General features: G+C 42.3%; 1 long non-coding RNA gene across 1 annotated transcript; it reads right to left on the bottom strand.

Moving 5' to 3' along the window:
* Window position 1: 1 nt before the first annotated feature.
* LOC309352273 lies at window positions 2-4,962 on the bottom strand. The gene is made up of 2 exons (XR_014161221.1): window positions 4,862-4,962; window positions 2-342 (listed from the first exon to the last, which is right to left on the bottom strand). It is a non-coding gene; the product is annotated as an uncharacterized lncRNA (long non-coding RNA).
* Between the last annotated feature and the right edge of the window lie 8,484 nt (window positions 4,963-13,446).

Genomic DNA, 13,446 nt, shown 5'->3' with positions numbered 1-13,446 from the left:
GTGAAGTTTATTTAGTTTATTAAATGTGTTGATGACCTTCGATACTGTAATGCAGCTCAATTTAAGAGCTTTCTCTTCCTATGCACCCGTTTTCTTATTCATGAGCATTGCCATGGCGGCACAAAGAGAATTGTATGCCCAAAGTCCAATATGGGAGACCAATTCATTCATTCGTTCATTTTAAATGAATGTTTTGCATCCAAGCAGTGCCCCTCTGTCGACTGAAAATTATCTCATTTGGTGGAGCCTTCCACCAAAGGAATGGGGACTAAGGCGATCTTCAGCGATCTTGTGCCACCTTCCATGCTGTTCCGAAGGATCCTTCAAACCTCTGCAACAGATCTGGGTTCGGGATGACAAGAAAGGAGGGGAATTGTTGAAGATCCCTGTTCTGTTGATGGAAGAATCCACTGGGTCAAAGAGCCTTCCATCCATAGAGCATACTAACAGGACACAACCTGAGGACATCTCAATAGCTTTACAATGCAATAAATACATTAGTGGCCAAAATTGTGGAAACCTTTTGGGAAAAGTGTATTTCTGAGGTTTGATTACTCATAACACCACCTTTTTTGGAGTAATAACATAAAATTACATATCAGTGGAAAGATAACTTAATGAAGAATGTAATGCAACAAAGTGTGTCCAATTATCTGTATTCTATCAAAAGTTATAGCCAAATAACCAGAAAAAGGAAGCACAACTTTCTTAGGTTGATATGCAATAACTTTTCTTCATTTGAATGTAGCCATTGAGCATGAATGTTTAGAGAGCCAATTATGTTGTTGTTGTTTAGTCGTTTAATCGTGTCCGACTCTTCATGACCCCATGGACCAGAGCACGCCAGGCACTCCTGTCTTCCACTGCCTCCCGCAGTTTGGTCAAACTCATGCTGGTAGCTTCGAGAACACTGTCCAACCATTTTGTCCTCTGTCATCCCCTTCTCTTTGTGCCCTCCATCTTTCCTAACATCAGGGTCTCTTCCAGGGAATCTTCTCTTCTCATGAGGTGGCCAAAGTATTGGAGCCTCAGCTTCAGGATCTGTCCTTCCAGTGAGCACTCAGGGCTGATTTCCTTAAGAATGGAGAGGTTTGATCTTCTTGCAGTCCATGGGACCCTCAAGAGTCTCCTCCAGCACCAGAATTCAAAAGCATTAATCCTTCGGCAATCAGCCTTCTTTATGGTCCAGCTTTCACTTCCATACATCACTACTGGGAAAACCATAGCTTTAACTATACGGACCTTTGTTGGCAAGGTGATGTCTCTGCTTTTTAAGATGCTGTCTAGGTTTGTCATTGTGTTATGAGCCATCAAACCTCGGAAATACACTTTCCCCAAAAGGTTTCCACAATTTTGGCCACTAGTGTGAATAAATCCCATACGCACTGAGATGTTTTCTGAAAATGTTTTGAAGGTGCTTTAGTGCCCACTTCTTTGGTCACTAATGTCTGAATTTTTGACTTATAGGACATCGGTACTTATTGCTGAACTCTTAATTACACTGTTGGGATAATGGGAGCCACTCTTGCCTAACATAGTAGGTTACCTAATTCTTACCAGAGAACTCCTTACCCGTTGCATCATCGTTGACTCCAGCAGTATTTTTGGCCACCAACCTTCAGGAGGCCAATAGACTGCCAACCTTATTTTTTGTTGAACTAATCTCAGACACATATCTAACCAGGAGGAAGAATTTGACTGAAGACATGCTTTCCATATATGTGCTAGATTCCAAATCTGGAAGAAAAAAATAGGAGACACATAGGAACATTGCCGATCTTATGAATTTTAGATCCCCAGCCATTGGTGGCATCTCTGTATAACAAGCCCATTGGTCAAAATTCCATCTCTAGCAATTTTGTACACTTCTGATAATTGCGTCTTGTTCCTGTCTAATGTCCTAATTTAGCTACTGAATCCATAAACAACTTCTTCATTTTATATATATTTATTTGCACAGGAATTTTTAAGGATGGATTTTGAGTCAAGAAACAAGGTGTTGTCAATTTTAATTCACTTCTTCATTGCTCCCAATACAGATTTGTTCAATTTCCTTTTCACACAAAAAGTCCAAAAGGAGTTCTCTAATTATTATAATTAATACAGGCCAGCAATGTTTTTTCTCTAATTGAACTTATCACCTTTGCCTCCAGTAACTTCAACAACCATGTCTCCATATTAAACAATAATAAATATTTCTGTCTTTGTCCATATAGGAATCTCTCTGCTGTGATCATATATTGAGATATTATTCAAATATATTGAGATATTATTCCATAGTTCTTGTTATATAGCCATTAATTTGCACCCAGCTCTTTATCTTCAGTTCCCATTTCCTGTTGTGTTTGCCATGGTTTTCCATCCTTATCTTTTAGAAACTCTTCCATTTATGCTTCTTCATTTCTTTTCCCTAGTAAAGCACCAGAGATTTGATAGCTTTTTTCCTCTGAGTTCACTCCAAGTTGCCAGATCTCTCTCCATCCATGACAATTTCACTGTTTGGCTGTTTCATTCCTCCAAACACCACAGTGAAGGAGAAGAAAGTCCTAAAAATGGTACAGGCTTAGGGCATAAAGTTAAACCACCAGTTCACAGCCAGAATTTAAAAGTAGCTGCTGATGTGTGGAAACATCAATCATCAATAGTTTTAAAAAGGAAGTGTAATGGTTATAAGGGGTTGCTCGTGCGTAAGTTACTGCCACTCCTGGCTAGGTTGCCTGGTTAAACCTGTCGTGGCTGACAGCCCCTTCACTCCGTGGCTGTTCAGTCGCTAGCAGAATCCGCCAGTGGGCGTTTTTTGAACCTCTTCCAGCAAAGAAGTTGTTTGACGCCAAGTCTCCTCCTACTCTCCCTGCGTGGAAGTTTTCTGTGCAGGGAGGGAGTGGGCAGAGGAGTGCCCGTGCTCTCCCCACTGGTTTCGGGCAAAGAGTCTTGGAGCCTCCTCTCCGAATCCCCCATCTGCCCCTCTTCTCTACTGGTGTTGCGCTGATTTCCTTCCCCAGCCGATGAGCTCCCTCTCTCCCTGCTGGGCCCCTCTCCAGCATCGCTTGGGAGCCTTGCCTCCACCTCTGGCTCTGATGTCAGTTCCCTGACAGGAAGGGACTTTCTTGAACAGGCAGCTTGATGGAGATTCATATGGTAAGTTCATTAAGGAATTTAAAAACCTAACTAGAAGCTTCATTCTGTTGCAGAAATATTATCCTTCTAATACAATGATGGGGGTTGAGTTGGAAATGCATGCTCAGCTAATATTTTCTTAATTTTAATGACTTCTGAAATGAATTTTCTGTTTGAAGTGAAACACTGAACATTGTGTTTGATGCATTAATTTTTGCACTCCACTTTTCAGCTGCCACATGCGTTTCACTGTTGAATAAGAATATCTTACAATTATGTTCATTTAAAGTGATTTAATTCTCAGAAGGCTTGAGGCACTTAGTACTGTTGAATTATCTTTCAAATTACCCTCAGAATTAAACAGATGTAGTATGACAACAGTCTGCCGCTCAACTGTAGCAACAGAATTGGGTAGTAACAGAAAGGCGTTGCCATAACTTTGGATTATTAACCTCCCAAAAACTGTCCTAATAGAGGACAGAACTCTATTAACCCTAGTTGCCAGTGGGAGACTTTTAAGTATTTTATTTTATTTTACACACCCTGCATGGAAGAATGAGAGACAGCAAGTGAAGGTGATATTCTGAAGAACTGCAGTGGTTCACAATTATCTTTTTTATGGAGTAACCACATGAACAAAATATTATTTCTTGGACTTATGAAGACGCGTCCACAGCATCTAGGGCTTCCAGGTACCTGTGACAACCATCAGTTCCAATAGCTACAGGCAGCCTCAGATTCCATTCCAATCCTCTCCCCTCTGGCAATACCAAAGCTTACCATCTTGGCTAATAATAATAATAATAATAATAATAATAATAATTCTGCCCCACCCATCTGGCTGGGTTTCCCCAGCCACTCTGGGTGGCTCCCAACAGAATATTAAAAACATGATAAAACATCAAACATTAAAAAACCCCTAAACAGGGCTGCCTTCAGATGTCTTCTAAAAGTCAGATAGTTGTTTATTTCCTTGACATCTGATGGGAGGACGTTCCACAGGGCTGGCGCCACTAGATTTTTATAGATCTTAGCTAGTTTATTTTGAGTCATGTATCACTTGTACATCATTTGAAGGTGACCCGGACACTATAATTAATCCAAAATGTGGCAGCTGGACTGGTCACTAGGAGTGGCCGGCAAGACCATATAACACTGGTCCTGAAAGACCTTGGGTACCAGTACATTTCCAAGCACAAATCAAAGTGTTGGTGCTGACCTTTAAAGCCCTAAATGGCCTCAACCCAGTATACCTGAAGGAGCATCTCCACCCCCATTGTTCAGCCCGGACGCTGAGGTCCAGCTCCGAGGGTCTTCTGGTGGTTCCCTCACAGCGAGAAGTGAGGTTACAGGGAACCAGGCAGAGGGCCTTCTCAGTAGTGGCACCTATCCTCCCATCGGATGTCAAGGAAATCAACAACTATCTGACTTTTAGAAGACATCTGAAGGCAGCCCTGTTTAGGGAAGTTTTTAATGTTTGATGTTTCATCATGCTTTTAATATTCTGTTGGGAGCTGCCCAGAGTTGCTGGGGAAACCCAGTCACATGGGCGGGGTATAAATAAGAAATAATCATTATTATAATTACTACTACTACTACTACTACTTGGGAGCTCCCAGCCAGAGTTCAGTAGGGAAGAAGGGATCATCCTTATTATCTGTGAGAGTTTGGTTTTGTCACAGCCTTTGTGAGAGAAATAAAGCCTGGAAGAAATAAGCTCAGATGTTCGGGGGAAGAGACACACCTTGACTGCTCTCTTCAATCGGGCTTCTCATCCCGAATATTGGAACTGATTTCTCCAAGGAGGCCCATTTCAGACAAAAATGCTCCTGCTTCCCCATGGAGCCTCATCGGAAGCTCATTGCAGTAGCCAACGTGGTGCTCTCCCAAGGCTGGGCTCTCTTAACTCCCCTTAGTTCCCGGCAGGGTTGTTGAGAACATAAAATGAGAAAGGAGAGAGAACTAGGTGCACACCTCCTTGGGGGTACAGAAATGTAATAAATAAATAAATTAGTCACACACACAGTGTTAACATTTGCCATTAGTAAGAGTAATTATGGTATGACTTGGAGTACAGAACAGTGAGTCTATGCAGCCACCTGCTGGAAAATATGACTAACACCAAACTACAATAATCTGATGCACAACGAACATTTTGTGTTGCCCTGTGTGGGGAAAATTCAGTGACCACGTTGCGGCTTTTTTCTTCTTCTAATCAAATAAAAAAGGAGGCTCTCAAAATAGTCTGTAGCAAGGTCAGTGGCCCAAATTGCAGCCAAGTAGTTGATTCACAGGGTCGTTCAGAGAACAAATAAGAGATGTGTGACTCACAAGTCACTTCTCGCTCTGCTTTTAAATGTCGGACAGTTCCCCCTCAAAAGTCACAAATAGGGTAATATCAAAGGAGGAACGGTTGAGAGAGCTGGGTATGTTTAGCCTGGATTAAAGAGAACAGGGAGGAGATACGATATATTAACAAAACTGTAATTGAGGCATCTCTTGCAGAAGGAAGATGCATATGCAGTTGTACCTTGGAAGTCGAACGGAATCTGTTCCAGAAGGCCGTTCGACTTCCAAAATGTTCAAAAACCAAATTGTGGCTTCTGGTTGGCTGCAGGAAACTCCTGCAGCCAACCAGAAGCCTCGGAAACCCCGTTGGATGTTTGGCTTCCAAAAATAGTTCACAAACCGGAACATTCACTTCCGGGAACTAAGCTGTTTGAAATCCAAAGTATGACTGTTTTCAAAAAGCAGCTGCTTCTCTGCTCCCAAACAGCTGTTTGACAGACCCAACATGATGCTTATAAGTATCTAAAAAAATAGATCACATGCCTTCGGAAAACCATACCTGTGTCCTTGAAGGTAGGAAGAGGCCTTCAGTATCTGTCACTTTGAGGCAGACTTTTAATAGCCAGTTGTTCAGCAGATTGCTGTAGAAAGTGTAATGTCACAGAACAATCAACAGGCTCTTCACTTGCATTCCTTAGTGCAAGGCTGACTATTTCTATGAACGTCATTGACAGCGGCTTTAGCTCACTGTTGACATAGCGGCTGTGTGGAACTCACTGCATCAGTGGTGGACTCTCCTTCATTACCCATGTTTAAGCAGAGGCTCCATTTCCTGGGACAGCTCAGTCGGTAGAACATAAGACTCTTAATGCTAGGGTCATGGGTTTGAGTCCCATATTGAGCAAAATATTCCTGCATTGCAGGGGGTTGGGATGGAAGACCCTCGTCATCCCTTGCAACTCTACAAATTCTATGATTCTATATCCAACGCGGGTGGCGCTGTGGTCTAAACCACAGAGCCTCTTGGGCTTGCTGATCAGAAGGTCGGCGGTTTGAATCCCCGCGACGGGGTGAGCTCCCCTTGCTCGGTCCCAGCTCCTGCCAACCTAGCAATTCAAAGCACACCAGTGCAAGTGAATAAATAGGTACCGCTCCAGCAGGAAGGTAAACGGCGTTTCCATGCGCTGCTCTGGTTTCGCCAGAAGCGGCTTAGTCATGCTGGCCACATGACCCGGTAAAACTGTCTGCAGACAAACGCTGGCTGCCTCGGCCAGTAAAGCGAGATGAGCACCACAACCCCAGAGTTGTCTGTGACTGGACTTAGCTGTCAGGGGTCCTTTACCTTTACCTTTTTTCTATATCCACTTATCTGAGATGCTGTACCAGAAGGTTTCCTGCATTGCTGCAGCCTTTCAGCTGTCACACTGAAAGTGGGTGTTTGGGCTCCAGCTTCCATCAGCCCCAACCAGCATATGGGATTCCTGCAGCAAATGGAAGGCCACAAATTCCCCTAGACTATGAAGTCCCTTTCGTATGAGTCTATATGAAATGAGTCACATGGCTCTAATAATTTTTATTAGTGTTCAATTACAATAATCCAGTAAGAGCCTCATTATAACAATGCCAAATTATAATACCAATCATTCAGATGCCAAATTATACAATTTAGGTGCCCTCCATGTGCTAGAATTGATGGTTTGATTATTTACTTTATTTCTGCATTCCAAAATCTTACTAATTTCAATTACTCTCAAAATAACAATCCCTTATACAACTGCAAATTTAATGACTTCCATTTGTATCGACACATTAAATGATTTATAAACTTACAGTTGAAGCATTCAAACTATATCCTTGTTCTTCCTGTGTGTGGCAATTCTGTCCGTGTTATTCTGTCCGTGTTGTATCTTCTTGTCCTTGTAAAATATTATATCTATCTTTTCCCAGCCATTGCTGTTCTCCATCATGCTGTGGGCGGAGCTAATATCCCATTGTTGTTTCAGAAGTTCTCCATCCCTCCATCTCATGCTTCGTTGTTTTGCAACTTGAGCAGCAGCTGCAAAAGTCACACCGTCCCAATAAATATCCTGTTTTTGCCATTTCTCTCTCTTCCTGGGAATGAGAGTGATCTGTTGAACTTCAAATAACTCAGTGAGATAGTGCTTGCGTATCTGTACCCATGTGCAAAACACTTTTATGAGGATGTGGGTGGTGCTGTGGTCCAAATCACTGAGCCTCTTGGGCTTGCCAATCAGAAGGTCAGTGGTTCGAATCCCCACGATGGGGTGAGCTCCCTTTGCTCTGTCCCAGCTCCTGCCAACCTAGCAGTTCAAAGGCACACCAGAGCAAGTAGATAAATAGGTGCTTTTGTGACATCACAAGAAACCCACAGCCAATGGCAACAGCTGAGGAGGCATCATTTTCATTGCTTTGAGCCTCACAATAGTGGCTTGACCTATCAGTGATTGTGTGCTTGTTTATTCGGGACATGGGTGGCACTGGGGTCTAAACCACTGATCCTCTTGGGCTTGCTGATCAGAAGGTCAGCAGTTCGAATCCCTGAGAGGGGTTGAGCTCCCGTTGCTCTGTCCCAGCTCCTGCCAAAGCACACCAGTGCAAGTAGATAAATAGGTAACGCTGCAGCAGGAAGCTAAATGGCATTTCTGTGCTCTCTGGTTTCCGTCATGGTGTCCCATTGTGCCAGAAGCAGTTTAGTCATGTTGGCCACATGACCTGGAAAGCTGTCTGTGGACAAACACCAGCTCCCTCGGCCTGAATGCGAGATGCGCGCCGCAACCCCTTAGTCGTCTTTGATTGGACTTAACCGTCCAGGGGTTCTTTACATTTTACCTTTACGCATGTGCAAAACACTTTTCTGAGAAGGTGGATTAAGGATCAGAGGGTGGTGTTTTACATAGTGTCCAAATATTGGTCCTTGATCTGAATTCTTCATGGGGTTCTTTGCAAACCATGTTACACCCTGCTCATTGTAATGAACTATATATCAGGAAATGCTGTAGGACATTTTCTGCAGCTAGGAAGTCCCTTGTCTAAAGCCCACCATCTCGTGGTACGGCCAAAGACAACTCCTGTTTGAAATGCTGGTCGGTCACTCCCAGTCACACCAGCATTCAGCTGGATCCGTGGTTCCCAATATGGGGCACACGCCCCACAGGGGGGCAATTTGATTTTTAAGGGGGACAATTGGAGAATGAGTTATTAACAGTGAAAGGCCTTTAGGGATTCCTTCATGTGAATAGGAGCTCACTTTTTGAATAATAAGAATTATTTGTCACCGGGGGTGGGTCAAGTTTTTAGAGATGCTTAGGTGGGGCATAGCAAAAAATAAAAAATAAAAAGGTTGGGAACCACTGAGCTACATGGACCAATGGTCTGACTAGGTATAAGGCAGCTTCCTCTACAGTAAAAATAAAGGGGGATTTGTTTTTCAAGTCATAAGGTAAAGGTAAAGGGACCCCTGACCATTAGGTCCAGTTGTGACCGACTCTGGGGTTGCGGTGCTCATCTCGCTTTACTGGCCAAGGGAGCCGGCATACAACTTCCGGGTCATGTGGCCAGCATGACTAAGCCGCTTCTAGCGAAGCAGAGCAGCGCACGGAAATGCCATTTACCTTCCCACCAGAGTGGTACCTATTTATCTACTTGCACTTTGACGTGCTTTCGAACTGCTAGGTTGGCAGGAGCAGGGACTAAGCAACGGGAGCTCACCCCTTCGCGGGGATTCGAACTGCTGACCTTCTGATCAGCAAGTCCTAGGCTCTGTGGTTTAACCCACAGCGCCACCCACGTCCCTTTCAAGTCATACATAGAGAAATATTGTATTTTAAGCAGTTGTAGTAAAGAAATTGTAATTGCCGTGGAGAAAGACCATTGGAAGGAGTGAAGAAGGCTCCTGATAACATTCTCACAATCAGATCATCCAGAAGGAATGTGCTTTTCATTAAAGACCGTATTTTCTGATCTTGTTGCTATTCAACTCTTCCACTCAGCCCTGGAAAGAAGGCATTGACATCTGTTGAGAACCTAATACACCTGTAATGTGAGCCTTTGTTGTAAAATTCTGAACTGGTGAGCCTACGATGTAGTTTGTGTGCTTTCCCACAAGGTGGTGCCCGCAATCAATTGTTGGCTTCGTGCTTAGCAGCGCAATGTTGTTCTCTGCATCCCAATTCCGATGGACCGGTATGCCCTCCTAGCATGCGAAGCAATAACAAAGCAATTACAAAATAATCTTCTCCGCTGAGGATGTGGTGCTTGTTGTTGGACGTTAATAACTGATAAAACATTTGCCAATGATGAGCGCTTCCCCCCGCCTTGACTCGAGGCTATGGAACTGTTTGCTTTGCTGAATGGTTTTCAAGTAACATGCATGAATATTCATGAACTGCACATGAATTAAATTATCAAGGCATCTGTTACACCATCGGGGACTTACTGCTATGCTGGTCACTTGCTGCGCAACTGGAAAACCCCAAACATTCAATAACTCCTCATCGAAATGAAAGGTTAAATTTTATCGCCAGTGACTGCTTGTGTTTATGATGGTATTAAACATAACAAGCTTTTTACACAATTACAGACAGGTCCTTCTCTCTCTCTCTTTCTCTCTCTCTCTCTCTCTCTCTCTCTCTCTCTCTCTCCCCCCCCCCCTTTCTCTTTAATGGGCCATTTTAAAATACCTTGAATACCAGGCTACTTTCAGAATCCTCTGTAATAGTACCGGTAACTAAGAATAGGAAAGCATGTGAAATGTGATGTTTCTTACAGTGTCTGTGAAGGCTGCTATCTGAAGGAGAAGCAGAAAAACGATTGACTTCGGTAACAGCAAGCATCAAAGATGGCAACTGTGACTTAACATTGAAGTGGGGGAAACAAAAGAAATCTTTGGGTGAGGCATACTGGATATTAAGGGGAATAAGCACAGATTTCCTATTTCTGCTGCAGGCATCCTCCACATTGGTGTGACTAGTCCCTGGTTTCTGAGAAACAAAGATGGATGTTGTAACAGATTCAGACTAAAGAGGTGAAACAAAGGTGATCAATGACGAGGTGGCAGGAACAATCAAGGATGACAGTGGATCCTGAACCCTCTTTTCAAACATCAGGACTACAGTGTTTAGTTGATTAATTGATTAACTGATATATTTAAAAAGTTGATAGCATAAAAAGATGCCTTGATTAATTGGGCAGCAAGCTTTCTTGCACGGAAGTTCAGCATGAGTACTTATGAAAATTGCAAATCACAATCCTCATATTGAGAAAGACATCCCCTTTTCTGTGTGAGAGAGAATGGAAAAGAGCTTTCCTGAGATGATGTTACTTTTTAGTTGATGTGCACAAACAATGTTCATATGGATTGTATTGTCATATGCAAATAAATATATTTATTAATTGACAAGCTCATAGGATAATCTCCAGTGTTAGCTATGCTCATTGTAGGCCCTAAGTCCACAGATGTTAATGCGTCTACTGGCTAACGCTGACTATCACCCATACAATTTAACAAATATTTCTTAAATTGGCAAAGAGCCTAGTGACATCCTAAAGACTTGACACATTTATTATGGCATAAGCTTTCTAATGAAGTGATGCCCTAATGAAGTCAGCCCACAAACATTTATGTCTTGATAACTTCGTTAGGCTGCAATCCTAGTCCTACTTGCTTGGGAGTAAGCCCCACTGAATTCAAAAGGAGTTAGAGAGCCTCTGAGGCATGTTCTCCGCAACAACGTCCACCTAGTGGTTTCTCTGACATCTTTCCAGCATCAAGTACTTTTCCCCTCCCAGGCTTTAGATGGACTGAGATAATGCTATTTTGCTGTTACTGCGCTGCCAAACCTTGCCGTAGGGTTATTCGTGGGGGTTTTTGGGTGGGGCGGAGGGTTATGTATATATAATTGCAGGTGCTTTATATGAATTCTGTTAATGGTAAAAAGTGTATATGTTTTTAAGTGCAAGCCACTTGGAGAGCTTTGAGTAAGAAGCACCTAACAACAGCAAATAATAATAATAATAATAATAATAATAATAATAATAATAATAATAATTTATTTATACCCCACCCATCAGGCTGGGTTTGCCCAGCCACTCTGGGCGGCTTCCAACAAAATATTAAAATACAATAGTCAGTCAAACTTTAAAAGCTTCCCTAAACAGGGCTGCCTTCAGCAGACGCAGCTGAGCCTATGCTGTTAGTTCATGGGTAGGCAAACTAAGGCCCGGGGGCCGGATCTGGCCCAATCGCCTTCTAAATCCAGCCCGCGGATGGTCTGAGAATTAGCATGTTTTTACATGAGTAGAATGTGTCCTTTTATTTAAAATGCATCTCTGGGTTATTTGTGGGGCATAGGAATTCGTTCATATATATTTTTTTTCAAAATATAGTCCCCACTAGGTCTGAGGGACAGTGGACCAGCACCCTGCAGAAAATGTTTGCTGACCCCTGTGTTAGTCTTTTAAGATGCTACAAAACTCTTTGTTAATTTTTCTGCAGCAGTCTGCTACGGCTATCCTTCAGGAATGTCTTTATAATCAAGTGACCATCTTGCAGTTAAATCCCCTTTAAGAAGTATCACGTTCAGATATGCCCTTAAACTTCATCTAAACCAGTTAAGGCTGATCTAAGAGATGACTGAATGCATGTTCTTCATTTGCACTGAAACATCAGCAGGTAACATCTTTCAGTCCATGTCCAAATGAAACCACACACACACACACAGAGAGAGAGAGAGAGAGAGAGAGAGAGAGTTTCCTTGTGTAAAATTAATGCCCCGAATACTTAAGGGGAACTGAGAATCGAGAGCACATCCTAGTTAATGAGACAGTACTATGAGAATGAACGAATAACAAGGACGTAAATAATTGAAATACATTTTTTTGAAATGATGGGGAGGGGATATTGTAAACAAAGATGGGACAAAGACATTGGGAAACTCTTTATTTTTTTCACCTTCTTGCATTCAGATTCATTCCATTAAAACTTTATTTGATTCCGAAGTGACTGCATGAATAATCTTATGTTTGCTGCATTAATTGCCTCTCCTCACAGTCATAGATCATCAGAGCAGTGTGTTACTTTGGCAAGTACAGTATATTCTCTGCTCAAAAGAGGTTCTAACCAGAAACAGCTGTCATCTTATCTCTCTGCTCCCACTGCCACCCTTTTCATTATTTTGTTGTACAAGATAAATCCTTGAAATCAATCAGGATCCTTTTCAGATTAAGCACTGAAAGAGGTGATACCTGCAGATACCTCTTACAGCTCCCCCACCCACAGTATAATCATAATCATAATCATAATCATAATCATAATCATAATCATAATCATAATCATAATTTATTACTTATACCCCGCCCATCTGGCTAGGTTTCCCCAGCCACTCTGGGCGGCTTCCAACAGAATATTAAAAACACAATCAAACATCAAACATTAAAAACTTCCCTAAAAGTCTGGTAGTTGTTTTTCTCTTTGACATCTGGTGGGAGGGCGTTCCACAGGGCGGGTGCCACTACCGAGAAGGCCCTCTGCCTGGTTCCCTCTAACTTGGCTTCTCGCAGACTGTCTTTTTCAACCCACTTGCGGAGCATATCGGAGGAAAATGGAAAGGAAAATGAGTAATGACAAGTATTGAGAAGAGGAAACTGGAAACATCATTCTTAATATGGAAGCAGAACAAATATTCGAGGATTGGACTCCTGCCAATCAAGAAGCATAGGTACCCCCCACAAAAATTTATAATTTGGAAAACAATTGGATTATATGATATGTATTGTTATAATTTGGACTAATTGATTTGATGTGTTTAATTTGGAAATATGAAATTTAATAAAAAATATTTTTAAAAAGAGGCTCAGTGGTTTAGACCACAGTGCCACCCGTCAGCCCTTAATGTAGTGCTATACTATCCAGCAAAGCCAAAATCATTTTATAATATTTACTGAATAGTAAATCCTATTCAGCAATGGTCCTTTCCAATGTCAAAAGTATTCTTGCTACTTCTCAACCCAGCATAAGTTCTG

This window comes from Podarcis erhardii (assembly GCF_964252035.2).
Source record: "Podarcis erhardii genome assembly, chromosome: 11".
Taxonomy (NCBI): Eukaryota; Metazoa; Chordata; class Lepidosauria; order Squamata; family Lacertidae; genus Podarcis; species Podarcis erhardii.
Note: the sequence above shows the minus strand (reverse complement) of the source record. Positions and strands in the feature narration are given on the sequence as shown.